Source organism: Pseudoliparis swirei, chromosome 7 (genome assembly GCF_029220125.1).
Source record: "Pseudoliparis swirei isolate HS2019 ecotype Mariana Trench chromosome 7, NWPU_hadal_v1, whole genome shotgun sequence".
Taxonomy (NCBI): Eukaryota; Metazoa; Chordata; class Actinopteri; order Perciformes; family Liparidae; genus Pseudoliparis; species Pseudoliparis swirei.
The window spans coordinates 16,880,663-16,904,816 of NC_079394.1; the positions used below are offsets into that span (position 1 = coordinate 16,880,663).

The 24,154-nt window shown below is 40.6% G+C and overlaps 1 protein-coding gene across 3 annotated transcripts in view; it reads right to left on the bottom strand.

Moving 5' to 3' along the window:
* The window catches only part of kank1a (KN motif and ankyrin repeat domains 1a), a 47,001-nt gene extending 23,736 nt beyond the window's left edge, over positions 1 to 23,265 (bottom strand). For 2 of the 3 annotated variants that reach the window (XM_056418118.1, XM_056418117.1), the window contains exon 1: positions 23,069 to 23,265. The gene's annotated coding sequence lies outside the window, so the exon portion shown is untranslated. The remainder of the gene's footprint in view (positions 1 to 23,068) is intronic. The other variant, XM_056418119.1, reaches the window with a different exon arrangement.
* Positions 23,266 to 24,154: the final 889 nt, after the last annotated feature.

Consider the following 24,154-nt stretch of genomic DNA (forward strand, 5'->3'; position numbering starts at 1 on the left):
TATGCATAAATATGACGAGCTGCAGGTGCACGTCAACTACAGGGACACAGGTGAGGTTCCTCCTCACGGTGAGTGAGTGAGTAAAAGGCAGATTAAATCTGCTGTGATTGACAGATGCAATCAAAAAGTCACATATCATCATTTTTAGGAGATAAATCAGTTGCAATTCTGTTGGCAATAAAAGAAAATGTGTCTGACCATTAAACATTAAATATATAAATTGATAACAGTTTGTGGTTCTAAATGTTTTGTTAATTTTTTAGTTATTATTTATTTATTATTCATTCATTTATTTATTATTTAAATGATTAACGACCACTTCTCACATCATTGTGTCATGATGTTTATAAGTTTGGGTTATTTGGCCCGGTGGGGGTGTGATTGATCCGTTAGTCGGGAAATTTGAGAACCAATCACTAAATGATTAAGAAAGAAATCTGATTAATTGATCATTTAATTGATAGTTGCAGCTCTAAACTGAACAAGCAAATGAAGTTATTAAGCAAATTAAAATAAATACTAGTTTCGACAACTATAATTAGCGAACAGTAATTTCTAACTCACTTTTACCTGCTTAAACTACATTTAAATGTAATTTGTAGTATGAATGTTACATTTTTATTGTCCATTTATCACAGAATGTAAAATGTGCACTGAGCGGTCACATGACCACAACAAGGAGTGGAAAGAGGTTGTTTTTCAACCACAAATGAAATAGAAATGCTTCTCGCGAGTCAGAAGTCAAACAAAACTTATTTTAAACCACACGATGGTGAATGAGTTCAGACTTCAACAGGCCGCATTTGAGATGAGATTAAGGATCAATAAAAAAGGAGGAGTGGAATTATAGTAGTTGCTTTAAAAAAGGCCCCAAACAAGTCAAACCACCAGCATTGTTATTGTCGAACGGGCCCTGAACGCCACGCGGGGCGTCTCGACCCGTTTGTTTGCCTAGATAAACGTGACCGACTTCACAGGAAGTGGTGCGACACTTCACTTTTTCCTATGTGGAAAAAGAAATAAAAAAACACACAACACAACACACACACGCTAAAACACGCACACACAACGCAACACACACGCACACCCCTCTGGTTCTGTAGCTTCAAGCGTTGAGAGAAAGTTGTAAAAGTCGTAAACCCGCCGCGCTGAATATTCAGCGGCTCGTTTCCCCCCCAATAAAAAGCAGTTAATGGAGGGGGGGGGGGACTGGGATTTTTTTACATTTTAATTGGCAGTGTTGCGCAACAGCGCATGGAGCCTTTTGCACGACTTTCTCTGGAAAGTCGAGGAGGACAACGAGAAAATATCACAAGACATTTAGACTTCTACCGAGAGGCATTTATATACAGGACTGTCTCAGAAAATTAGAATATTGTGATGAAGTTCTTTATTTTCTGTAATGCAATTAAAAAAACAAAAATGTCATGCATTCTGGATTCATTACAAATCAACTGAAATATTGCAAGCCTTTTATTCTGATTTATTGCTGATTATGGCTTACAGCTTAAGAAAACTCAAATATCCTATCTCTAAATATTAGAATATCATGAAAAAGTATACTAGTAGGGTATTAAACAAATCACTTGAATTGTCTAATTAACTCGAAACACCTGCAAGGGTTTCCTGAGCCTTGACAAACACTCAGCTGTTATAAATCTTTTTTTTACTTGGTCTGAGGAAATATTAAAATTTTATGAGATAGGATTTTAGAGTTTTCTTAAGCTGTAAGCCATAATCAGCAATATAAAAAAAAATAAAAGGCTTGCAATATTTCAGTTGATTTGTAATGAATCCAGAATGCATGACATTTGTTTTTTTAATTGCATTACAGAAAATAAAGAACTTTATCAAAATATTCTAATTTTCTGAGACAGTCCTGTACATGGATATTATAAACATATAGAGAGAGGGGGGGGGGGGTGAGACAGAGCGAGAGCGCGTGGGGGGGGGGGGGGGGTGGCTAGAGAGCAGGGAGGAACAGAGAGGGTGCGGGGAGGGTCCTTCCTTCCTTGCCCTGGCTTCTTTCCTTCCTTCCTTCCCAACGTTCCTTTCATTCATTCCTTCCTTCTTTCCTTCCTTCCTTGCCTTCTTCCCTTACTTTCCTCCTTCCTTTCATTCCTTCCTTGCCTCCTTTCCTTCCAACCTTACTTTCCTCCTTTGCCTCATTCCTTTCCTCCTTTCATTCCTTCGTTGCCTCCTTTCCTTCCTTGCCTTCTTTCCTTAAATAAAATGAAAGTCATAAAATGTTGTATTTAAAGTAACAATGACAATTCCAAAGCATACAGTAAATAACCTTAAATTACTCAAATGAATGAGACAATAGTTTAGATTAAAAGAATAAACATTTGTCTTTTCAGTTAAGGTGCGTTCACTTGCAGCACGGAAAAATTGAGAGTATGAGAAGAGCGTATGGCAGATTATATTTAGAGTGTCTTTATTTAAAAAACATTAATTATTTAAAGCTCAGCGTAAATGAACATGTGAATATAAAATATTTCCAGGACTTTTCCAACATTTTGGGGGATTTTTTCACTCCAGGTCTTTCCCAGGCCTTTAATTAACAGTTTAAAAATGTCAGGCCTGTTCCAGGTTTTCCATGACCGTAGGAACCCTGCTGCTGGCCCTCATTAAGAGATGCCTTTGAGGCTTTAGCTGCGACGACCACGGTCCGGACGCCGCTCACCTGCCCGGCCACCTCGGCATCGACTCCCAGCTGGCGCTGTCCAAAACCGTTGGTCTCCCCCTTCTGACGCCCATCGTGAGTTCAGACGACCTCAAGGGGGGAGGGGGGACACTTCCAATCAAAACAGACATCCTGCTCTAGACGGTGCATGAGGAAGCAAAGAGGATCCCTGGTGGACATAACGCAACTCAGAGAGCCTGCCGGCCACGCCAGCAGCTCCGCGAGGCTGTAATTAAAAAGTAAACGCTGGGTAAAATTATCATAGTTTAGCTCATTGATGCCATTATTTGTTTGATTAGCACCGACCACACAAAGCACAGCAGAGGCTGATGGGAATTATTAGCGGCAGAAGTATAAACAATATAAATATGACAGTGTACCATCAGGGTTCCGCTAAGTGACATAAGAGTTCAAAGGTCAACTCTAATAAAATGATCACCGTGTCTTTGAGAACACACGGTTGACATTGGGGACGTCGTAGCTATCGCTACCATGCAGCTCATATCGGTTCTTTCCCCCCAAAAAACTCTGCCTGAAGTATCCATCAGAAGAAACTTGACTTTTAATACCATTTAACACACAAATGTGCATCAAAAACTGTCAAATAAACTATGAAATAATGAAGGAATCTTCTCCCTCACCCCCAAACGGGTTGAGCCAGGAGAACCGAGAGCATTAGTGACGGTCGCCCCGACGTCAGCTCCCGCTCTCCAGCCCGGAGCTCCAGATAAAGACTCAGAACTCTGAGATTTATGACATCTGGCTGCATTAAAAATATAAAATATAATAAAAAGGAGCCAATCCGCTGCTTCTGGGCAACTTCTGACTCCCAGCTTCTTTATTGGGCTTGTTTAAGCTAATAAACAATTAATTGAAAGAAAAGAAAAAAAGGTGCAATTTATCCGTGCCAGTCAAAGAACTCACAGAACCCTTCTCCACAGCGCCCCCTGGAGGACAGCGACGGCTCAGCTCCAGAAAGCACTGCGTTCCATGGATTAAAAACTTAAAAAACAGCATTAAAGTGAGAAATAGACTCGAACACAAGCGTTGCTGTTATAAAAAATAATTTAATTTAGTTTAAAAAAAAGGATGTAGTAATTGTAAAATGCTTTAATGCATCTCAACAGTCTGTGAAGATTATTCTTATTTCATTGATTAATCCATTTGGGTTAATAACATGCAGACACATGTTTAACCAGAGCCTCAAAAAATTCTTCTTTTATCCAATAAAAAAAAATTTAATGCCAAAGAATATTCAGATATATTACATTTAACAAATTAGAAAAACTGGTTTGGCATCTTTTACTATAATAACAATTTCTTAAATGGTCTCCAGTTTTTATGTGAGCTTTCCTCAACGTGTGGAACGAGGCCATTTGAACTCTCTTCCCATCATCCTCCTCTCCATGAGTGACTTGTCAAATCCAGTTCAGAGCACTTTGAAGCCTCCACTGTTTCCCTCTCTTTATCTCCCCCCCCCCCCCAATGACCTCTGCTGCACTTGACCAAGGACAGGCTGGAGCCTCTTGTTTGTTTTGCTCTCCAGTGGAGTCACTAAGGCGGAGGAGGGAGCCATGGACGGGTGAACACCACCCTCAGCGGTTACAGGTGTAATTACTTCAAACGTAGTTTTTTTCATAATCTACTTGGTAAAGTAGTTTTTACATAAACCAATCAAACAGCTGGAAGGAAGCATGTGCAAAAGAAAGATGAAAATGATGGTCGGAAGGAGAAACACGCCTAGTTTAAAAAATATATATACATTTTACCCTGAATATTTGGTGCATGTAAAAACAAAAGAAAAGAAAATTTTAAAAAAGAAATAAAAGAAAATCTTTTTTTTTTAAATAACATGTTTTGAATAAAATCATTTTTTACTTACATGTTTAAAAAATATATTTTATTAAATAACATGTTTTAATCAAAATTTAAATAAAATGTTTTGAATTTTAAAAAACTAATCGAACATGGCATAAAATAAGCTTTTATAATAACTACTGCAGTAAATGTGAAGAAATCCAATTTGACTGAGCAAAAAAAAAAAAGAGAAAAATATATGTTTATCTAAAAATACTTTCTTTAAAACGAGGACCCCAGATTCAACTCGACCGTCACGGCCAAAAGCTTTTCCCCTCCTGTTGTCCTCTGAGGCATTGTGGGAGAGAAATTCCCCATTTTAAGTGCTCCCGTGTTTGCTTTGTGCCGAGCGAGCACACTGGGCTGACCTTCTGGAGCCGGACCAACGGCGTCCTCTCCAGACAATGAACGACACGCTAATTAAAGTGATGACAGCATGACGGAGGCTTTAAACCTCAGTGCGCCCGACTGAAGCCGCAGAAAAACAGACCGTTTTATTAAATAAATAAAAGAGTCTCCATCTCTTAATTTTCACCTTTAAAACCCCTCTGAACCCCGAGCTCTTTGAAGTTAAAGAACTTAAACATATCTTTCTTTCTTTTTTTAAATAACATGTTTTGAATAACATTTTTTAAATTAAATATTTTTTAAATAACATGTTTGTTTTTTAAAAGTTTTAAAATAACATGTTTTGAATAAAATAATTTTTCAAATAACATGTGTTTAATAAATCTTTCTTGAAATAAAATCTTTTTTTAATAACACGTTTTAATTAATATTTAAATAACAAAGTTGATATATATATAAACTTTTTTTGCCACAGCTTGTGTTCAATACATTCCGTGTGATTGATGACAGCTCCACGTCAGCTGGCCCAACACACAAATATGTCAGGAATGTTTTTAGAGCCGGAAACAAAACTCGTCTGTCGCAATTAGACGTTTTTTTGTGTCCGGCCCGCCAGAAACACTTACGCTGCTGGAGCAATTATGTAGTTAATGAGTCACGTGCTTTGCTGCGCTGGACTCCTGCCAGACTAAAAGGTGGTGGTGGTGTAACACTGATGTAGAGCGAAAGCAGGTCAAATGACACCAAATGGAAACATCTACAGCAGTCAAATGAAACCCATCATATACATACGCGCACACACACACACACACACCAGTGAGACACTTAAGGGGAACATTATGCTGCTAAATTAATACTTTTACTTACTTATAGTGAGACATACTAATGCTTTAGTACATTTAGCAGATATTACAGGATTAATTTTACTTTTATACTATGTGGTATTAGTACTTTTACCATAACACTTCTTCCACCACTGACTCATGTGTTTATTACTGTTCTGTAAAAACACTGAATAGGGAAGGTGGTGTTTTTTTGTGTGGAAAGATATGAAAGAAACTGCAGAGATAAGGAGTTTCCGAGGTCGCCGTAACTTTGGCAACAAGACCACACACACACACACACACTTATCTATTACTTGTTTTCACTTTCCCAGTTGGTTTTCACTCCAGGTGTCATGTCATACATACATATATACAACATATACATATTTACACACACAAAAATATTATAAAAAAACATATTTTAACATTTTATATATATATATTTTAATATCATTTATACATTTTAAAATATATATAAAATTATATTTTTATATGTATATATATATATATAAAAATATATATTTTTATATGTATATATTTTTGCATATAAAAATATATTTATTTACATCTAAAAACTATATATTTTTATACATAAAGATATATACATATAAAAATATTAATATATATTAATATTTGAAGTATTAATTTAGTTCTTCAAACTTCAAGCTCAAAGGAAGGCCAGTTGTATAGCTTATATCACCAGCATAACTGTTTTCAGCTGTGCTAACATAATTGCACAATGGTTTTCAAATCAGATATTAGTCTTCTATGGCGATTAGCAAACACAATGTACCATTAGAACACTGGAGTGATAGTTGATGGAAATGGGCCTCTATACACCTATGGAGATATTTCATTAGAAACCAGACACTTCCACCTAGAATAGTCATTTACCACATTAACAATGTATAGTGTGTATTTTTGATTAATGTTATCTTTATTGAAAAAACAATGTTTTTCTTTGAAGAATAAAGACATTTCTAAGTGACCCCAAACTTTTGAACGGTAGTGTATATATTATAACATTACAAAATATATATTATATCTGTGCCATATGGATATTTAATCTTCATGTGCTTTTTAGTTTCAGAGCAGCAGTATTACAAGAGGAAGTATGAGTTGTATACATGACCCTCACTTTCATTAAAAAAACATTTAAAATCACAATAGAAATCTCCCGAGAAAAGACGGACTATCTACGTTAAACATTACGTTGAGAACAGTTTCTATAGTGGTATCTTTCCACAAAAAAAATCAATCAGCGCTCCCACAAGAGGACGTTTTCCCTCTCTGGGGGGCTGCAGGCCCAGCTGTCGGCCTTGTGTGTGTGTGTGTGTGTGTGTGTGTGTGTGTGTGTGTGAGATCTAGATCATTAGACGGCTCATCTCCTGAGAGTAGTTGGTCCAATCAATTGATTAAATCATCATCAATAAGATGCAGACTTGATTAAAAACACTGGTACTGACTTTATAGAACCAATATGTCTGACTGGTGATGCATTATATATTTTAGCCTGTTTTTTGTTGTTCCTTCTCCTTTCCCTCTGCATTGTGTCCTTAAAGACTTGTCTTGTTAATTTGTAAAAATCTAAATAAATATTTTCAAAAGAATAGTTTAAAAAAAGTGATCCTAAAACACTAGTAGAGCAAATAAAAGTTCAACATGGTGTATATATATATATTTTTATTTAAAAAAATAAAATGTATATTTCTTTAAATTATATATATATATGCACATACATACACTTTCTTTTAATATTCTAAGAAAAATTTATATAGGGAATTTTTTCTTCTATATATATATACAGGACTGTCTCAGATAATTAGAATATTGTGATGAAGTTCTTTATTTTCTGTAATGCAATTAAAAAAACAAAAATGTCATGCATTCTGGATTCATTACAAATCAACTGAAATATTGCAAGCCTTTTATTCTGATTTATTGCTGATTATGGCTTACAGCTTAAGAAAACTCAAATATCCTATCTCTAAATATTAGAATATCATGAAAAAGTATACTAGTAGGGTATTAAACAAATCACTTTAATTGTCTAATTAACTCGAAACACCTGCAGGTGTTTCCTGAGCCTTAGACAAACACTCGGCTGTTATAAATCTTTTTTTTTACTTGGTCTGAGGAAATATTAAAATTTTATGAGATAGGATATTTGAGTTTTCTTAAGCTGTAAGCCATAATCAGCAATATTAAAAGAATAAAAGGCTTGCAATATTTCAGTTGATTTGTAATGAATCCAGAATGCATGACATTTTTGTTTTTTTAATTGCATTACAGAAAATAAAGAACTTTATCACAATATTCTAATTTTCTGAGACAGTCCTGTATATACACATACATATACATACATTTCTACAAAATCAAAACGACGAAAAAAGAAAAGTGCAACTGTTGCCTTCCAGAAATATTTCTTTTTTTTAAAATTGCACAATAGAGTTTCAGTTTTATAACATTTAACATCACAAAGTGACACGAAGACGAAGCAAATCCACGAGAAACTACGAAACACACACACCTTTAAGATCAAAAACTAATATTATTAAGATGTGTGCAAACACGTCTAGTGTTATAAATCACTTCAGAAAGTCCTTAAAACAAGTAGCAGAGCTCCTGCATGTGAGGGGGCGGGACTAAGGAGGCCTGGGTTCAAATACGACCCAGATGATTGGTGTTCAGCAGCAGTGATTGACAGCTGCGTTCAGGGACTCCTAGACGTTATCGTGGGTTCCGGGGAAATTGTAATAAACTTTTTTTAAAGCTTAAAACTAATTTAAAAAAATACAGATTCATCAATAATGAAAACAATTAGCGCTACAATGTTAACTATTGAAGTTTTTTTGAACAAAATGTTCATATAAAAGACGTCTATACTGTAATATTTTCAAACAAATAATATTCCATTGATCAATAGAGACGATAATACGCAAATTAAATCAATTGCAATAATTAATTTAAGTTGCAGCCCAAAACATAACTCAACGAAACTTGTGTACATTTAGTATTTTTAGAAAAACGTATCTTCGTCCCTTCTGGAACCAAAAATGGTTCTTCAGAGTGACGCCGTAGAAGAACCATTTCTGGTTCCACAAAGAACCTTTCAAACCAGGGTTCTTCAAAGAACCGTTTCCTTAAAGAGTTCTTCAAAGAACCTATAAAGGTGTCTCAACCTAAAGAATGGTTCTTCGTAGAACCACAAAGCCTTTTAAAGAACCATTTAAGAACCATTATTTTTCTGTGTGTAGATATACACACACAACTTGTGTACGAATCTCACTGAGGAGTATTTTAGTCTGTAGGAGTCAGAGTGAGGCTCGGGGGGGAAGCCGCCTATGAGGGACTAACTAATAACTTCCGTGTCATTCTTTTCATTACTTTGATCTGGGCTCGCGGTCACAGGGGTCAGAGGCTACGACAACAGTAGCATGCCTTCATACGTATAATGCAACGCATTGTGTTGGCATGGGAGAGAGAGAGGGTGGGGGGGGTGGGGGCTCTTCCCAGTGAGAGTCATCCTGATGGACAATGGCCGTAACATTCCTCTGGAAACACTGTGGCATTATGGCTGCTGGGAGCATCCCCACCTCCACCGAGGGATTACCTCCCGGGGCATTCTGGGAAGTTTCACTGTCACCTTTGGGGTTGATTCAGAGGGGGGAGGGGGGGCTGTCAAAATAGTTCAACGTCACTTTTAGCGCTTGAAAGAAAACTCGAAACGTTTGTTGCAGACGTTTGGATAACTTTTGTATTTGAAGTAATTTACTGTTAAAAATAAATACTTCAGTAGCTAATCCAAATTATATTATATAGTATCCAGCAGGGAAAGAAAATTATATAATAATAATAATATATATATATTCTTTTATATACATTTAAAATATATATAATAAAACAAATGTTTCTTTATTTTTAAATATAAAAGAATATTTTCAAAATATTAAAACATCTTTATATATATATATATATATACAGTTGCAATCAAAATTATTCAACCCTCATTGCACATTAGGTTCATTGGCAAAATATACAATTTCTCAGCTGTTTGCAATAAACAAATTACACAAGAAAAGAACACCGTGCCTACAGTGAAGCATGGCGGTGGCTCAGTGACGCTCTGGAGCTGCCTCTGGCACTGGAAACCTGCAGCGTGTGGAGGGCACCATGGAGTCAGTCAAGTATCAGGAAATCTTAGGAACAAACGTCATGTACTGATTTCAGTGATTGCCGTCTGATGAAGCTGAAGCTTGGGCGTCATTGGACCTTCCAACAGGACAATGATCCCAAGCATACCTCCAAGTCCACCAAGGCTTGGTTTCAGAAGAAGAAATGGAAGATTCTAGAGTCACAGTCGCCTGACTTGAACCCCATCGGAAATCTGTGGTGGGATTTGAAGAAGGCGGTTGCAAAACGCACACCCAAGAATATGACTGAAGTGGAGGCCCATGAGCAGTGGGCTCGGATTCCTCAGGAACGCTGTCCGAAGCTGGTGTCTGGCTCTGCATCACGTGTGCAGCAGGTCATAACAGCAAAAGGGTGCTCGACTAAGTACTGACGATGCTTGTCATGAAGGGGTTGAATCATTTTGAGACTCCAGTAAATTCATTAAAAATAGCATTTTAAAAATTGTATATGTTGCCAATAAACCTAATGTGCAATGGGGGTTGAATAATTTTGATTGCAACTGCATATATTTTTTATGAAGCCGCTCTAATAAACAGACGGACACACAGAAGCTGCTGTCCATGAACAAATATTGACTCAGGAGTGACCGGTGCTCTGCTATTATTTCAGGGGGGGGACAATCAGCATTAGCCAGTGGAGGCCGAGAGGTTTGGTGGCAGATGTCACAGAATATGCAAAACAACAACGACGCCAGAGGGGACGTGATGAGGAGCTGTGTCAACAAGGAGCAGCAGGATAATAACAATGCGCACGGAAACTTTTTTGTCCGCCAGTGCCTGTAGAAAAAGGAAGAAAAAAAATGTAATCCTCAGTAGAGATGCACCGATCAGGTTTTTTGTGCTGATCACCGATCACTGAAATCAGTATCTGCCGATCACCGATAATACCGATCACGGTGTCGATTGAAGCATTCTATTTATTGTGTAGCATTATTGCTATGAGGACTATGAGGAAATACATATATAAAGCAACTCAAACATTAAAGAAATTACAGATTTCTTTAAACATTTAGGACTTTTACTTTGAAAAATGTCCTAATTGATACATTAAAATTGTTTGATTGCTATTGTAGGGGATTTCAGATATGTATGGAACACATCTGCATTATTCATTTCCTGGAACTCTTGGGGAAATCTTTTTACAGTACTTTTTTTAACATAAAAAAGTCAGACTTATTTTTATAAACTCTTCCTTGGTACAGTAAAAATGTTTTAATGTTAGCATAATTTAAGCTAAATCTCAGAAACGATCTATAAAGATACAAAATCAGTTCATTGTTTACTTTTATATGCTAGTGTATGATTTGTCGACATCTTATTTTGAAAAATGGATGTTGTTTCAAGTGGTTCTTTCCGCTAACTTTGCAAAACCGGATGTTGTCACTTAAATCCTTCCACTAACTTTATCAAAACCCTCGCGCTCCCGATCCAATGTGTTTACCGTGAGCATCAGTCTATAGGGGCAGACATGTGAGTGTCGGCTGAGTCGACCCAGAGATTCAACTCGGGGGACGGGGACGCCGCTCGCTGGTGAGGATCCCCTCGTGGACCTCTCACTCTGCGGCCCTTGCCGGGCTCATCGTCTCCGTTGCGGTGCGCGGCGATTGAAACGTCTGATAGTTCTCGCAGATGTTATGTCATCTGATCGACCGTTTTGATAACGCCGATCAAAACCGATAATGGCTATATCGGCCGATATGGATCGGCGCCGATCAGATCGGTGCATCCCTAATCCTCAGGCAAAAATCTTGAATTAATTCATGAATTATGGAGGGTTTTCATTTTCAGTTGGAGACGCCGACACTCATCAACTGCTCTGTTTAACCCTTGTGTTGCCTTCGGGTCATTTTGACCCGATTCAATATTTAACACTGGGAACAGTGTTAGTTTTTTTAATAAGAAATGTATCCAATATGATTATTTCCTCTGTAATAAATGTTATTTTGGCGATCCGTATGCTGCTCCCGTTCTCGTCCCTCTCCTGTAAAAACATAACGCGACCACGCTTCCTGACTCTTTACACGTCGGACTGGACCGTTGGACCGTCGGACTGGACCGCCGGACTGGACCGCCGGGAACTCGACCGCCGGGGACTCGACCGTCAATCGTGGCTTCCAGGCGTTTCTTTACGGGGCCTCGTCGGAGCCAACGGGTCATATTGTGGGCGGTGTAAATGCCTCGGAAAAGGTTCTCTAACTATATTGACTATTTCCCGTGAGCCGTTATTTTGTAAGTGACTTTGTATGTTTGGGTGCTTTTATTTCGAAGTACTTCTGGTACGAGAACCGGAAGTAGCTGTTAATATCGTAACATGACTGTGCAAAAAGTTATCAAAGAAAAAGGGTCTTTGTGAGTATTTGTCCGTCTATGAACTACTAAGCACCGAGCTGGACCGGGAACACGGTACTTTGTTTTTATTTGGGCTTTAACTCAATATTATTTATATAAATTTAGTGACTTTCTTCTTTAATTAACTGTATTATGATACGATGTTTGCTAGATTTGAGTATATAAGAAAGAGAACATGTTGTGATTAATGTCCACATGTATATATGAATGTCATCTAATTAATGTTTACACTCTCAAGAGCTCATTTGTTTTATTTTTTCCATAGCTCTTTAGGTGATTTCTGAATTTAAAAGGAAATGTATGCGAGTGGACACGGCTGATGGCTGAACATGAATGAAGGATTTTTATGTAGAATAAACCCCCAAAAAGAGTTACGCTTCCATTCTTTTGCCATTTACGCCACGATGTGGAAATGATTTTTGGAAAATCCCACTAACAATAAGGAGATGTTTTACAGCTCATATGATGAATGGCATTTTTGCCGATTGTTTAATAGAAACCCAAATTTGGGGTTCAAACCCCTGATAACTCATAACTGGAGAAAGCAGCTGTCGTTGTACATTGATGGGAAACTATCAAAAAAGCCTGCACCCAAAATTAAATCGTAGTCTTGGTCCACCGGAGGCCCATCGAAGAAGACGACGCCTGGCTCTGCGCCGAGGAACACGGGATGGGCCGGTGAACCTGTGGAAGGCATCGCCATGGTGACCCCCCCCACACACACACACACTTAGTGAAAACTGAAACCTGAGCGAGGCTGCAGGGCCATTGTGAGGACGACACCACCGCGGCACGGAGGACGAGAATTACAAAAACAAAACAAGTGCGGTGGCCGTTTTTCACATTTATACCGACGCTAAAGAACTCCGTCCTCCAGGCGTTGACACGTGTTTTCTCACTATAATTAAATACGTTCTGTATTAGAAAGGCTCCCTGTTTGGCTGCTGCTGTGTGCACAGGAGCTTCAGATAAGATCAGCGCGTCACCAGAGAGTCGATATCCTGTAAACGAAGACACGCCGACCGCACGAGGAAATCCTCCTACTCCTCCTCCAAAGGGAGAGTTTCTACGAGAGTCCTTTAGAAACTAGATATAAAGGACCACCTGAAAGAGTCTCGGTAGTCCTTAAAGAGACTCTGACAAGTCTCACGTCTTCATTTAAATGAGTTTATTTCATAGGGAATGGACAAAAGAAACTAGGAATTATGTCACAGCGACCGCCTCAAAAACATCTCGGGCCACGAGGACGTAGAGTTTCTACCCCGGGCGACAACAAGAGAGGAAACCCTTCATCTTTATTCGTCAATTTTATGGATGGATGGGGACCCACGACACTTCAGGATCCATTAGTCCAACTTAAAATCTCACTGTGTGTTAGCAGCTCCGTCTTTCAATCAGGGCGTTGGCGGTTCAATCTCTGCCCTAGTCGATGTGTCCTTGAGCAAGACACTTAACCCTGAACTTTTCCCTGTAGCTGTGTCTACGCCGTATGAATGCAACATGATTGTAAGTTGCTTTGGATAAAAGCGTTAGCTAACATGACGCGTCATATAAATGATGTTCGTTGCCAGTCAAGCGGACATCTTGTTTGGACGTGCGGTTCTTAGCGTGCGGTTCTAAACAGACATGATGGCCCGTGGGCGTCCTCTCACAAGCCGACCCAGGAGCGTGAACACGAAGACGTTGCGACGGTTATTATTCATGAAGTTTGGTCCAATTGCAACTCAGTGGGACTAAAAATAAAACCTCATGTCATCGACAAACGGGATGCAGCGGAGGAGTCTTGTGGTTTCTACGTCTGCTTCAGCTTTGAAACTCTTAAATAAAGATAAAGTTGCATCATCGTAAAAACACTATAGTTGGTGCATTTCGCTTTTCACACAAACAAATCGCCCCTTTGCAACAGGCACCCTCAACCCCCTAAAACACATCAGGCACCCTCAACCCCCTAAAACACATCAGGCACCTTCAACCCAAGAACAAGTTTCGGGATCATTCAATTTAACAAACTAGCTCGAGTCCTGCAGAGCAAATACAAAGACGTGTATGCTCATGAAAGAAGTAATAAACGCTGTTGTCCTTTAAAGTTTATCTCCTGAATGGAGAGAAGAGGTCAACGCTGCATTCAGGAGCGTCAAATTAAACATCATCCAACCGGCCGGCAGCAAAGCGGCCGCTCTCACAACAAAGAGCCACAGGAAGCAACAACAGTTTGAGGTAACTTGCACTCACCGCGCCGGCGTCGTTAAAAAGTCTCAAAATTATGGTGGCGGTGCATTTCCCCTTCAGCTAGAACCCGAGAGAAAGAGACAGAGAGACCGCCGAAACGCATCCCAGAGGGAGAAATGAGGGATTAACACCGAGATGTCACCCGACGCCGTCTGACACAGCGCAGGACGAACCACAAACACACTCGCGACAATACCAGCCGGAGGGAGAGGGAGGGGAGGGGGGTGGAGGGGTGCAACGCCCGGTGGCCGGCGGGCCGAGAGGCTCTGGGCTTCTTCTCTCGGCCGTAAAGGGTGCACACCGACCGGCAGGAGACAAACCCAACAGCTCAGAAGATAATGGAGGTGTGGAGGAACGGGGGAGGGTTTAGAAAGGCTTTCTTGTTAAAAGTACCCCATTAAAAAAAAGGGACACTCCATCTTCCTTTGAAGAATGAAACAACTCCCTCAAGGAGGCTCAAGGTGAGTAGGCCTGTAACTAACGATTATTTTTATAATCGATTAATCTGTTGACTATTTTTTCGATTAATCGGATACATTTTAACATTTTCAAGCCTTTATTCAAAACTGGGTTCTTACGGTCAAGGAAAACCTGGAAAAGTCATGGAATTTAAAAATGGTTATTTCCAGGCTTGGAAAAGTCATTGAAAAATAAAAATCCCAAGAGTTTTGGAAAAGTAATGCAAATTTGTTATATTCATGTGTTAATTTAGGCTGTGTCTATACTGTGTGCTTTGTTTCTATACATTGTTAGTTTAAATACTACATATTTTTCATGTACACACTAAGTTTTCACAAAATGTTTAATCATGGAAATGTGGTTTAAAGTCATGGAAAGGTCCTGGAGGTCACAAACAGAACTGACAGCGCTTTAGTCACTTGAGTTTACTCCGACTATTTGTGGGTTAACTACGCCATACGGGCCGGTGAGGGGGCGTGGCTTATCTCCGTTGCTTTGCTCGGTGGAAAAATATTTTCCGACATTCACCACGGAATAAATAACCACTTTTTCTACGTTGTACTTCTTGTGGAAATGCGACACGTTGTAACATCTAGCGCCCTGGTGTCTGGTTCATAACGTCACCCGTAGGCGCACACGGCTCCGTGAGTGTCACTCCGCCTACGTGAAGGACTTCTGCTTCCAGCGCCATTAGAGCAGCAGCAGCCAATTAGATTCACCAACAGCGGAGCGTCTCAGCGCTGATTGGCTCTCACAACGCAGCGTTCTGTCTGTCCTCTCCCTCCGCTCTTTCTGTTTCTGTTGCACCGCTCTGCACTCAACTCAACTTTGTTTATACTCCGCGACTTATTGAGTGCCGTAATAATCGCACGACACAACGAATCGATAATGAAATTAGTTGCCAACTATTTTAATAATCGATTTTTATCAATGTTATTGATTCGTTGTTGCAGCCCTAAAGTGGACTAGTATTTTTTTTTTATCATTGCGTGAATATTTACAATGAATCATTTAGTCTATTAAAGATTAACATCACATAATAAAAGAAAAATACTTAATCGCACACTTGTTTCCACTTGAATCACCAGAGATGAGCATGAAGCTCATGGAGGGAGACGCCGTCAAGTGCTCAAGTGAAGTTTTTTTTTTTAATCGGGAATATTTTAACAATTAATCATTTGGTCTATTATATTACCAACGTATCATTAATTAATCGACCCACTTCAGCTGGAATTACCAGAGATAACAATATCAGAATGCGTTTCTAATGACGAGCACGAAGCCAACGGAGAGAGACAAATACATTTTGTTTACCTATGTGTACTTCATGCACTATTATATTTAAATTACAGGTATTCCCTGTATGAATCCAAACTGTCTGCAGCGTCAGTGACGTGAATAAATCACTTTAAAGCCCAAAGAGGGGACACACAGACGGGTTTGAAGTAGAGTAACAGCATCTACTCCCTCAATCAAATGAACCTTTAATTAAAGCCCCCGCACATCCTCCTGCAAACCATCACACAATTAACCAAATACAGGGTTCTTACACAATTTGACCAGTGGATTTCCAGGACTTTAAACCAAATTTCCATGACCAAACTGAAATCTCGATGTATACATCAAAGTGAGAACATTTAGTATTTAAACAATGTTAATTCCAAAGCATACAGTATACATTAAATGAAACTAATGAATAAGAGACAATATTTTGATTAAAAGAATAAACACTTGCTTCCCGAGCTATGGCCAATGAACTTTCCAGTTAAGGTGCGTTCACTTGCAACGCCAAAAAAGAAAATGTGCGCCGCCAGTATGCCGGCTAATATTTTGAGTCTTTCTTTCTAAAACATATTTATTATTTCAAACTCGGCGTAAATGAACATGTTATAACAAATTTCCATGACTTTTCCAAAACTTGTGATTAAAGTTTTTTCCATGACTTTTCCAGGCATGGAAATTACCATTTTAAAATTCCATGACTTTTCCAGGTTTTCCATGACCGTACGAACCCTGCAAACAGCAGACGACGACGGCCCTCTTTCCAGAGGAGCCTGAACCCAACACGGTGTCTCACACAGTCGGGTTAAAGCAACACGCCGAGCGTCGGGTTCACATCCAGACTCCCTTCTGGGAGGAATGCGTCAAAATGTTGACGGACAAAGTCTGAGCACGCCCGCATAGCTGAGGGATTATCACAGAGCTCTGGATTCACTTCCACCTGCCGCGTCCTGCTCAGCGGAGAAAGAAAAGAAAACAAGGCGGGATTGTTCACTCCTCCACCCCCTATTTATTATTATTCATTCACAAGTAGTTCTGGACGAGCGGACGTTTTTTTTGCAAATACAAAAGTGCTGATCGAGCATTTCTGAGACCCACTCACTCTTTAGACAAGAGGGAAAAAAAGATGCACGCAATAAAAAAGGTGGATGACGCTCTACACCAGGGGCGTCAAACTCATTTTCACTGTGGGCCGCATCAGCTTCATGGCTGCTCTTAAAGGGCCAGTTGTATAAACTACTACCCAACATATGGTTAAATAACTCTTTCCATTTGATTATTGTTTATTTGAGTGTAGAATATTGTACAAAAGAACATTCCTTTAATATTATTACATGAATACCTTTCATTTGAAACCTTCAAAATAAAAGCACAGGATATTTTTCTTAGATTTCTTAAAAATAAAAATAAAGTGATCACGTGTCTTTAAAGCCGTCCGGGGGGGCCACATAAAATGACGTAGGGGCCAGATTCGGCCCGTGGGCCTCGTGTTTGACACCTGTGCTCTACACCTTCAGCAACTCCCATCAGCCGGTAGAAAAATGCACAATTTCTGCAGAATTCACTCACCCTCATCAAAATCTATAAAAAACACACATTTCTTCAATATTGCAGAAGCGGTTGATTATAAAATGCAACCGTGTGCATGTTTAATCCTCATCACACAAGTCACAAAGTGCAGATGGTACGCCTCTTAAGTTCAACACAGCGGAGGTGTTTTATAGACGCGTCGTCTCCAACTCGGGCTCCTGGTGTGTCATCCAGTAAGAAAACAGATGTGTGTACTGGGCTGCACGTCCTGCTGGTGGATATTTATGACATCTTTCACGGGATAGATATATATATTTATATATTCAGACCAACATTTTCTTCATTCAACTTTTAGGGTTTGTGCGTGCATGAGTCAGACTGGAAAAGATCAGACCAGATAAACTCTAAGTAACTACATTTCAAACAGGTTTTTTTTCCGGACATGAGAACGGCTTTTACAGGGAATCTGGCCGAAGAGGTTTTTAATGTCATTGTCAATCGTCGTTTCGTGCTTCTTCTTTAAAAGTTTTTTTATAGCATTGAGTACGTGAACCTGGACCAGAGTCTCTTGTTCTGCTACCTGAAAACAACCTACAGGCCAATAAACCACCAACAGCAGAACCTCTTCACGATAGTTTAGCTACTCTCATCCTTGAAGAGGTTGTGAACACCGTCCCTGTGAACCATCGTAGAGTGGTTTTGATCTGTTCCCTCCTCAGTCATTCAGCGCGCCTCTTTTACCCGTCCAGGCGGACTCCTCATCCTTGCGGTGTGCAATTAATGAAATTTGCAGCATCAGCACATCCATTCACTCTGGCAGAGATCACGAAGAAGTAAAAACTACAAGCAACAGACCGACATAAGAAGATCTGCACAGCAACAACAGAATGGTTTCATGGCATCTGGATGGAGATATAAAAAGTATTTGAGATAAATAAATAACACTCAATTATCTCGGATGCAAAGAGCACAAAGCCGACCGAGAGGAGGCCCGAATGAAAGAAAAGGGGATTAACATACCGGGAAAACAAAACGTCTTTGTGAAACACACTTCAAGGTTTAGCCGGGGTTAATCCCCCAGAGCTGCAAAAAAAAAAAAGAGAGAGAGAGAGAGAGAGAAATACCTTCAGCGAAACAATTTCTCCACACACAGGTTGAAGCATGCAGGAGTCAATCATCCAGCCATCCTGTGGTTGGAAACCCACCCAGAGCTCACCGGGGGGCCAGTGTAGACCATAATTGTGATATTTCCCGGTTTCCTGTGACGCCAATTTGTGCAGAGTCATAAACATTTTTTAAAAGACTGTCAATCAGCAGATGCCGCTGACAGATTTCAGCTCCGCAAGCCTCAAGCTGCGTTCACACCAAAAGCAAAACTATTTTTCGCGTCGCCCAAAACGCGTGAGTTTACTCACTCGACCGTTCGCCGTGTTCAAGCCATGAGCGTCGAGAAGCTCCGCGAGGGGCGGGGCTTATCTCCGTGTCTCGTCTCCGTAAAGACCGTTATCATTTCCTTCATCCACCAGAATAACTAACCACTAGTTCTGCTTTATATTTGTTGTGGACATCTCACACACTAACGCCCTCGTGTTTGGGGTCACGACATCACCCATAGGCTCACTCAGCTCGGTCACCGGTGAAGTTACTGTTACGTCTGAAAGACTTCAGCTTCCAGCTAGGGTTGGGTACCGGAAACCGGTGCCAATGTGGTACCGGTTCCAATACAACCGGTATTACCCGGACCGAAACGCAACGCACATTTCGGTGCTTCTTTCCGGTGCCTGAGCCGATTGAAATTGAAAAAAACTATTGTTGTGAACTTCTCTGGTGACTCCGCCCTGTCAGCAGGTCACGATAGCCTCTCATATTTAACATTGACAGCGGAGGCTGCGCCGTGTGTGACGGCGTGAACCCGAGCACATCAGCGTCAGGCTGGGCGCGATGGGGAGGCCGTCACCGGTCCCCCTGAACACGTGGAGACCGATGATGACGAGCAGCCTTGACTCAGATTAGTACCGGAACGTTGACTGCAAGTCTTGCATTCATAAAAGTAGACAAAGAAATAATAAATTAGCCATTATAACCATGTTTAAGCTAGCTCGTAGCTAGCGCTAGCTCATAGCTACGAGCGTGACAGTCTGCTAGCAGATGTGTTGATGTCCAGCGGTCCCGGCTGTATACCCGGTGTTACCGGGAATATAATGACGGAGGAATAAAGACCGTGGGGCATCACTTTGTTTCAGTGTAACTCGCTGTCAGAAGCAAAACTTTAGTCACATGTCATCTTCAGAACCTCTGATTGGTTGTTCTCTTTGACCATCAACACAGTGACAGGTTTAACCCTATAAGGTCTGCACATGACAATACATATCACATCATATCATGGAGAACATATATTGTGTATGTTAACAGTCTGATATCCGTTGTGTGTCGGTGCTCCATGATAACGGCTTCTACAGGGAATATGGCCAAAGAGGTTTTTAATGTCTTCATTGTGCGTTTTTTTAAATATCGGTTCAGGCACCGGTATCGTTTTAAAAGTACCGGTTTAGCACCGGTATCGGAAAAAACCCAAACGATACCCATCCCTACGAGAGCGGAACTCAAGAGCTGATTGGCCCGAGTTGCGAGATGACCGCCTCAAAGTTGAAATATTTCAACTCGGGGCGAAAATGGTGCCGCTGGAAACGCGTCGGCCATATCGCGTCGCCCCAAACGCGCCGCCCGGGAAAACATTGCGTCTATCGTAGCCACACGCGTCTGTACTTTGACTTTTTATGGGATTCAGTCGCGCAAAAAAATGGTTTCGCTTTTGGTGTGAACGCACCTTCAGAGTCAGCAGGACGACGGCTTCCTGTCATCGTAACAGTCCAAATGTTTCTACCTACGATACTTCAAGTCTATATGAAGAAATAACTTTGATCATTTTAACCTGAAAGCGGCACCAGAAACCACCCATCATGTCTAAATGAGTTTACACTTATTGGGTTCAGTGAGTCGATGAGACCAAATATGATGCCAAGTTAGCTTAGCATAGAGAATGGAAACGGGGGGGAACTGCTAGCCACCTTATATCTCACCAATGAACACATTGCATCACTTTTGTTTAATCCTTCCCAAAAACATGCAGTTTTCTTTTCTTTCATCCTCCGTGTAAAATGTGCTGTGCTGGCCTCAGATCCCAACGCTTCACGCCTCGAGGCTGCTTACCCCGGTTTCTAATCTGGTACATCTCACTAAACCCAAATATGCACCAAGTTCTCAGTGAGGTTTGTTTTTTTGTGTGTGCATGGGAGCTCAAATAGTTTTGTTTCAGTGGATCCCCAAAGCAGGTTTTGATCTTGTAATAACAGGGCGAGTCCCCGAGGCTCATGTAGGTCTTCATCCACCACTTAAGACTGAGCAGCTGCAACAACTCCCCCTCACCTCCACGGACAAACAACGACACCAGGGAGAGTGGAGCGCGGGATGAAAAACCCTAAACCAAAGCATCCAAGAGGAGAACACATGGGACGGGAGAGCAGATGTTCCACCAGGAACAAAATTACAAACCCCTCCACGGGAAATTACAGAGTCCACCAAAATTGTACGGCTGCAGGAAAAGCAGACGTTTGGTGTGTGTGTGTGTGGGGGGGGGGGGAGGGGGGTCAGTTCCTCCAAAAAACAAACACTGGGAGGGGATGGGAGTCATAATCACAGGAGGGTGTGGGGTCACATCTGAGGACAGAAGGCTCATCTCACTAAGGTGTTAATTGAGACCACGAGCCACACGTCCACAAAAAAGGCTATGCGGCCTGGTGGTGATGAAGATGATGAGGAGCCCGCTAAGCCCGGTGTACCACCAGACGACAGGCGGTGCCTCCATCCGAATGCTCCGGGGCGCTGCACAATGTACAGATTTAAACACTAAGCTCAGTGGAACGTCAGGGAAGTGAGCGAAGAGGCACACGAACAGCCACGAGATGCATTCAAGTCCTCGGGTAATCCAAAACACAGCATTCATTAGAAGGTGCCGTGTTAAAATATTCTTCTTTAAGAGGACGTTAGAAGCATTTTAGTCGTACAGTTAATATAAATGCATCGCTTTGAGGGAAATCACATCGTCTGCAGCTTTAGGTTCAGCACACATGAAGGTAAATGTATATATTATTGTATTTTCATAAATAATGACGTCTAACACTGCAGAAAATCCTCCCCTCATGCCGATTTGATGTTCACGTCCAGCTTTTTGGTAAACACAATGTAATTTATTAAACTTTTAGCAGAAATCAAGACTGCAGAGCCCTTTTATACAAGGGGCAAAACAGCCAAATTGTCTAAAAATAAACATTAAAGTGAAATCCTGGAAGTAAATGATAGGAAAAAAATATGCTATTTCCCACAAAAGCAGGTCGGTCCTGCTGTGTTAAGGAATGCTTTGTGTCCTCCCATGACAGCACCGGTTTGTAATCTGAATTTTCTGTGTAGAAAAATGGATCCAGCGGTCGTGCCAGAAAGTGCCACACTGGAAGCCGAAGAATTTAATTAAAACCCGACGTCACACGGCTCATATTCTTCCCGTTGGACGCATCCATTCGGTGTTTCATCTCAAGAAGACAAAGAGCCCAGGGACCACCACCCAGGTCTACATCCTCACCATTATTCTCCCAAAAAAAACTCTTCAAAATAGAAGAAAATAGATATAGTGGCATGCCAAATCAAGGGAGGATTAATTATGGATATGATAAAACATTGTGCAAGTCACTTTCAATGCACGCATGAAGAAATGAGGTTATATGGGAGAGATGAGGGTTGTTTTGGGGCCTGTGGTTGAAACCTGATGTAAGCTGTTAAATGGCTGAGTCAGTATGGGTCACATAACGGGGAAGGGATTACTAAAAAAAAATCCAAGGAGAGGTGGGTGAGTGTGTAAAATGTTGTTCAATAATAAAGACACTGTTGAATGAATAAAAGAGTTCAAAGGTCAACCCCAAAATGCTGCAGCTTTGTGAGATACTTCCATGTGACACCTGTCTGGTGGGAACGAGATTTGGGCAGTGAAACAATACAATAAATACAAAATAAACCTCCAGATTACCACAACAAGCACGAGCCTCAAACCCCCCATATGACTTTAAATATTAATCCTGTTTAACCAGCAGCGCTTCGTCTGGTCGGGGACCACCTGACCCACCACATGCGAAACACACACGCACGGAGCTGCGTGCGCATGCTTTTTACATGCACTTTAAATACTGTTTTAAACAAAAAGGACGATGACGTTGACACACATGAAGAGAGACACTGTGCGCCTGCGAAACGTTTCAACTCACCCAAAAGCAAAAGCGTCAAACAGGGGGGTTTTTTCCGCGGGGGACTTGAATGCAACTCCTCGTTTCTCGTGAACTCAGGATTTCTTTCTTGGAAGTTTAGAAGTTGCAATGGAGGGAGTAAATCGTCCGGTTGAGGTTAGGCACCTCACGTCAGCACCGCCCGCACGGTTCTACTTCAGTCACGTCCCGTCCGCACCACCGCCAGCAGCCTCTTTGTACTCGTCCGCCACGGCAGCAGCAAGCAAGCAAGAGAGTCGTTGATCCCGCGGTCATGCGCAGTCGGTGCCAAACCGGGAGGCTCAGTCCGCCCGGTGCTTTAACGGTCAGGTGTGTGACGCCTAGTTTACCTGGCCTACTGTCCGAGCCACACGGTGCTGAACAAACCAGAATATTTACTCTGTATCCTTCCTGCTGGAAAAGTTAAAAATTGTTTACTCTTGTGACTTTTCCCCCTACTTTTATTCGGTTAATAATGCCGTCAACTTGGGAATCTTAAGCTACAGGTGACGCTAGCCGTTTGCCTTCCGCGCAACAATATAGTTCTCGGAACTTTCCAACGTTTTTTAAATGGGGCGGTTTTCCTTTGGCGCATTGATATGAATGTTTTCCTTATTGTCCTGCGTCACAGAAATGCAAGTGAATTTTTTGTTTTGGGATCATTTTAACAGTTTTATGAGATGACTCAGCTTGTTGTTACTGCTTAAATAATGTAAAATGCTGTATAAAACACATCTGTGTAGCTATATTTTGATTATTTAGAAGATTAATGGAGATTCTGGACTGCCAACCAGAAGCAAAACGAGATTCACTGACCAAGACCGCCATCTTGTGGCGGTTTGTTGTAAATGCATTTAAAATAATTTACTTTTGAGGTGCTTGTGCTTGTATTTTACTTTTATGGTAGCCTAATTCAAATGTTACGTTTATTGTTGCCTACTTATTTCCCTGTTTCTGATATCTTAAGTTACTTTACATATTGAGATTAATAATACATAAATATAAAAAAACTAATACATTACGATGTAGTATTATAGATTAAGAGAAGTTATTGATTTACAAGCGATCTAGCAATAACACAAGTAGTAG